Raw genomic sequence first — 6,619 nt, 5'->3', positions numbered from 1 at the left:
GCCCAAGGAACTGAAGTCCTTGATTTAGTATAAACATCACCCAACAACAACCAAAAACACTAGCGCGCTGTCAGCACTGTTCTCACAACAGCCGAAACACAGCACTGTGCTAGCTGCTAAGAAGAAAGTTAACTCCATCCCAGCTGAAGCCAGGACACAGCCCCACTCGGTCTCATCTAACCATGCCAGCTTTTATTGAACTTGCTGACTGGCACCCAGCTAGCCTGAGCTTTTAAGTAATTTCAGAATGTTGTGCTGCCTGTAAAGACTTAATTTCCTTTTAAATTCTTGTTATATGCTAGCTTTGAGGTTGCACATTACTTTGGATTTCTGGCTCAGACCAGGATCTGGGGTGTGCCTAGCCTATGGACTGTGACAGCCGAGTCCTGAAGCAGGGCTTCTCTGTAATTCAAGACTATACCCAGAATACTGATCCTAAAGCTCTACTTCAAGAAAGTAATTTCTTACAGCATCTAAAAATTTAAATACCCTGTTAGATCTTGTGGTATCTGCTCAAATTCATCTTCTTAGCTTAAGTCCCTTATTTTAACCTTATAACTACAGCCATGTAACACATACTCCATACAGATGTAGTTCACTATGACTTCCACCATATTTGTGTCCTGGTGTCAAGAGTAAAAGTAACTACTATGGTTCTGCCAAGTCCAAGATATGTTACCGGTATTTAAGCCATGTAATTTTGGGGGTTGGTTGGTTGTTTTTTTCTCTCATGACCAGTGTGCTTCTGTTGTTTCCTGCCAGTAAGTTTCTGACCCTCCTAACCCTCTTCTCTGGGATGTGTGTTTTATGTAGGCCCGATAATCAAAGCAGGGAATCATTGCCTTTTAAAGGGGAAGAACAGGTACACAGGCACCACGTTACCCTTTGGTATGTGCGTTTTGCCATGCCTGGACGCTGGGGGAAGCTCTGGGTTTGAATTCACAGGACAGAAGCTGATGCTGAATTAAGAAGAATCTACCACATTGGACTTCCCGGTGGCTAAAAAGCAAAAGGTCAAACTAGTTGTTGACCAAGTACTTCTCATTCTTCGTAGGGTGTTCACACAGTGAGCAAGTTTACTTTGCCCAGCTATTTCAGCGCTGGAGTCAAAAGGCACAGTGTATGCACCAGTAATAAAGTATAGCATGGATAAGGGTATAAACTACATGGCTGTGTATTAAAAAATACCTGGTATCAAACAGTTGACACTCTTAAGGGTCTTGCATGCTCCAATAAAAGCAAATACAATTCTTCATACACAGTAAAGGAAAAACCCTGAAATTGCTCTTTGTCTCACTGAAGCAAAATGCAGGAATGTTACGCACTCTGTTTTGTCATTGTATGGGTATCAGTCTTCTGCAATAATTCAGCATCAGTTACGCTTAACCACTTACAACTCCTCACGGAGATATTTCTGGTTTTCAAGTTTACGTTCAGGCTGTTGGTGTTGCGCTGTCAGGTTGTTAGAGAAGAAAACAGTGGGAAGAAAAATACATGATGCACGCTAATAATGTGTCTTGGCTTTATTAGTAATAAACCACCACTACATGGTGGTGCTGCAAGTGTGCGAGAGTGCTGCGCTCCAGCTACCGAGCGCTCTCCTGAAGCGCTCAAGGGGTCTGATGAGATAGAGTGGCTCAAGATTTTATCATTCAGCTTCTGGAAAGGCAGAAATAAAGTAGCAGGTTTAAAATGTAGTTTATAGTTTCACTGTCATTCATGTTGTATTTCAGTACAAAGATGAAAGAATTAATATTTCCTTGGTGTGAGCTGAAAACCTTAAGATACCCTTTATGCTGAAAAATTGCATCAAATGCGTAGGTGTTGAGAACAAATGAGGAAATCACACTAAACTGGCAATTTTTCACTTACAATTACCTTCTGTAGTTTTTTTTATGCCTGCACTGCTGGAAACAGTTTATGTAAAAAGGTAGGTGTCAAAACTCCATACGCAGTTCCTTTGAAAAGAAAGGTCAGTGGATGGAAAGCTTGCTGGTTTTTCCTCTCCCCAGCATGTACCAACCTGCAAGAATAACCCACTGAGTTAAGTACACTCCGTAAGTACTGTATAAGTACACCTAAAGTAACTGCTGGTCAATGCAACAAAGAAGTATCTTGCTGTAGCCATTGTTCAGGTTTACTATTTTGTAAGGTGGTTTTTTTTTTATTTTAAAGCTTCAAATTCCATTATATTTACTACTAACAGCAGTACCTAAGCAGTACTGTATCTGCTTCCTGTGGAAGTCACCAGTTTTTAAAATCAAAACCTTAAAGCACTCAGACAAATAGGCTTAAATATGGTCACCTTCCAAGGTTTCACAAACATTCTACTCAGGCCATTAAAAAATACATTTTATAAAAATGACTTGCAAATTAAAAATCATAATGGTAACGGTCCCAGCAGCACGTTCTCACTCAATAATGACAAGGTTTAAGTCAACAAGACAGAGGCTAATTCTTAAATTAAATACTGGCCCTGCGACCAAGCCGTCCTAGAGCTACCTAAAAGAGGCTTGTGCAGGGTTGCCACCATCAAAGGAAGCTCTGTGTGTGGACACACAATGTTGTGAGCGAAAATTAAGCCATACACAGGCTGCATTTACCACAGCACTTTGAACTACAAGTACATTAAGGATAACGAAACCGTCCTCTCTTTTTGTTCCGTAACAAATTATCCCATCCTGCGGCCTTTCAGCTGTACAAGAGTAGGTACCGCCTGCATCCGTACGCCCCAGCTAGCTGGCCCTTCAGTGCTCTGCAGGGAACCAGCAGGGCTTTGTGGGACACTGAACGCATCCGCCAGCGAGCAGCAACCTGTAGAGCTCCAGCTTGGAGCACATGGCATTTTAGTAATGGACATCAGGAATGCTGACAACCAGTTATTTTTCAGAGGTAGATGGGTCTGTGCAATAGCATTGTATCCACTGTAAAATTTCTCTTGGCAGCATGCTGCTAATCAGCTAAGTATGCTTTTGCAAAAACGTAACTTTATCTGGTTAACTGGGATGCAAAACAAGGTAATTAAAAAAAAGAATGGCTTTAGGCTTTTATGAGTGAATGCGTTGCTATCTGTCTGGGTCTTCTGCAGGAGACCCCGTTTCAAACAGCAATGAGCTCAGAGAAGCTTAAGTTACAGGGACAGTATCATGAGGGCCTCTAACACCTGGGTCACCAGCCACCGGCTTCCTGAAGGGGCCCCAAGATGCTTCTGGAGCTGGTCGGCAAGTTGGACAGCCAAGGACACAAACTGCTGGCATGGTGGCTGCACCGGCTGCCTCAGCTCCCTTCAGCAGCAGCCCCCTGCCCCTCCACTGCATACCTGTTAGTCAAATCAAAACCATGCTTAGAGAATGCGTTCATCTCCACTTCCCGAACATGTTGGTGTCTTTACACCCGTGAACACCAGCCAGCCTGCAGCATGGTTAATCAGGGCTGCCTCGCTGTCCTTCCCTAGCTGTCCTTCAGTGCCTTTGACCTTTCATGCTCTTTAGCACATCCCCTCCAGCTGCCACCTACCTGCTGAACTCCAACAGCACCTCAGCCTTCTGGGGGAATATTCAAGTGCTTTTGCACCTACCTGCATCACTTTTAGAAGAACCACTCTGGAAAAAGGTGTGGAAGAAGACGTGTCTATGCATGATGACCCAGTGCCTACAAAGCAGGAGGGTCCTGGTAGCAGCAGGCAGGGAATTAAGAACAAGTAGCCTAAGAGCAGCAATGAGAAGAGAGCTGCAGTCAGTAGTTCACCCCTCCTTCCCACCCCCATTAAGTTAGGCACTAAGAAGACTTCAATGAACAGCCCCAACCACGAGGGACACATAAAGCTGAAATCACTAAGTACAGGGATGAACAGCACCATGCATGCTGGTGCCAAGCATCCAGGTCTCCTGAAAGTAAACACTGAAGAGCAACAGCAGCAGGAGAGGTCACGTAAGAGCCCACAGATGTATCTGTGCCTGGAAGAGCCACCACCATGCTCTCTGGGAAGCACTTTTGTTTCTTCCGGTGATAGTCAGGCCATTGACCTCTTAATTTCCTACTTTTCAAGAGCTCTGTATCTCAGAATGAACATCAAAAGGAAGTAGAACCTGACCAAAAACCTTCTCAGTGCATTTAATGCTTCTCATTTGCCATCACTTGCAAATTCAGTTGGCATCCAGAGCAGCCACAGTTGCCCTCAGGTATCGTTGTGGAGCCCTCCCTGTCAGGCAAGGAAAGCTGCTGGCCTGCTTGCACGTACCGAGCCTGTGCCGACGGGCACCGACTCTTCCGGCTGAACGGCCGTTAGTCAAACAGCGAACAGGAAAGTTAGCAATACCCTTGCTCTACAGCTTCGTTGCCATTCCCTCACAGCACCAGCCTAGGGAGAATGTGCTGCAGCCGGTGACCAGAGGGTGTACGCTGGAAGGAAGCCTGTCCTCTCAGTGACATACGGGTGAGCTCCTTCCTGAGGAACAGAATGCTGGACCACAGGTGTCTAGAGTCAAGTTCCAGCTTAAAACTGCCACCACTGTCCTGGAAAGGGCTAACTTCAGCCGGACGTTAATCAATACTACAGCACTACTACCCACTTGTCTCAGGAAAATTAATTAGCACCCTTGTCAAAACCATCTCCCATTCATTCCTTCCCCACTCCCAAGTATCAGTGCTCCCAGGAACGGGATGTAACATTACACTGTTCTACTAGGCATAGGAAGTGCCTAGCTTACCAAATTCCCAACAGAACACAAAAGGAGCTAAATGAAAACTCTTCTCCATCTTTAAGGAGTCAGAGTTGAATGGATATATTTACCTCAAAGAGCAGCTTTCCATCTGTGACTAGCAGAGTGGTGGGCTGACCTGGGCCAGCAGCTAAGCGCCCATGCAGCCGCTGGCTCACACACCCCCCTCAGCAGGGCAGGGGACAGAACAGGAAGAAGAAAAATTTTGTAATTATAAAAGACAGCTTAATAGGTGGGTGAGAGGAGGAAAATAAAAATGTAGAATCGCTTGCCCCCTCCCAGAAGCAGGGCCGATGCTCTGCCAGCCTCCAAGCAATGGCCACCATGAAAGGCCCCCTTCTTCCTCTACCCTGGTTTTATTGCCGAGCACGGCACGGTCAGCGATACGCTCCTCTGGCCGTTCAGGTCAGCTGTCCTGGCTGCGTCCCCACCTCACACCCACCCCAGCCTACGTGGCATGCAAGCACCGCCTAGCAACAGTCAAAACACAGATGCATTACCTGCAAGGTTCTAACCGTAAATCCAAACCGCGGCACCGTATCTGGTTTGGGGATGGAAATGAACTCCATCCCTGCCAGACCCAGTACAGGTAGCTTAAGACATGCAGCAGTTTGAGGCCAGTGGCCCACTAACTTAGTAAAATTCAAGACAAGAGCCAGATATGCATCAAGGGAAGCAACATTTTCAACATCAAGAATCACATTTTCCATATCTAAGTCTTCTATTATTTTCAGCTTGAGCAGAAAGATCAGGACAGCCTGATCTTAATTCATTTAATTAAGGCCTGTCTTAAGTAACTATAAGAATTCATTTAAACTCAAGTTAGACACCAACTTAAGATCTGTCTGACTGACAGCTCCCAAGATAATCCGTATCTTGTCTACAGAACTATAAATAGGGAGATATTTTACTTCCTTCATGGTCCAAACTCTACAGCTTTTCAGTCAGCCCAAGGTTTAGAAGCAAAATGTATGTTTGTATTTGTTCAGCTATTAATGTATTTTACACACCTGTGTGATTGTCTCACATCATTTTAATCAAAAAAAAGCTTCAGGAGGGCTCCAACTGAACACAGGTGATACCAATTCACTGAGATTGTGCTGCCATCTTAGCACCTGAGACAAGAAAATGGTAAAGGACAGTGCTGCCACCACCACTCAAAAAAACCCCAAAACGACCCAAACCCCAACCTCAAACAAAGAACCACCCAAACTCAACTACCCAACTCAAACTATTGTTACTTGAGTCTGCTCAAGATTTATACTTAACTTTACAGGAGTCTGAGTAGTCATTCCTACATATTCCTCAAACCTCTTTCAATACCCATTATGTTTGCAAAGGACCCAAGTTACCTATTCCAAGTTTTTTGCATCAAGAAAACTCTCATATCCCCAGACCTTTAACTGTGGGTAGGTTATAAAATAAGAACTACACATCTTTATTACCATGCAGAAATTAAATTATTTTCAGGCAAGATAGCAATGGACATTAAACACACCAGACTTATTTTACTTAATAAATTTTATTTATGCAAAGCCAATCCAAAAGTGTTGTGTAAAAGTGAAAAGTTCTTTTTACTTATTAATAAATGTTTTTCTTTGCACCCCTTCTGAGTGGGAAGAGTGAAGATTTTACTTTTATTTACAGGAACCCACAAAGTTTATTTAAAAATATAGACATAGGTATTAAGTCATTCTTATTTTCCCTAAAAGTTAATTACTGTACAGTACACAACAGCAAAAAGTGCCCAAATAACCAACAGTATCCCATGACAACTTGGCTATACAAGGTTTTCATGCCTGAATAAGTGTATTTTTACGTAATGCTTTTGCCCAGTGCTTGTTTTTGGTTTTGGGTTGTTTGTTTTGGTTTGGTTTTTTTTTTGGGGGGGGGGGGGG

The sequence above is a fragment of the Falco naumanni genome, chromosome 2 (assembly GCF_017639655.2).
Source record: "Falco naumanni isolate bFalNau1 chromosome 2, bFalNau1.pat, whole genome shotgun sequence".
In the NCBI taxonomy this organism is placed as follows: Eukaryota; Metazoa; Chordata; class Aves; order Falconiformes; family Falconidae; genus Falco; species Falco naumanni.
The sequence above is the reverse complement of the archived record's forward strand: the minus strand, read 5'-3'. Positions refer to the sequence as shown.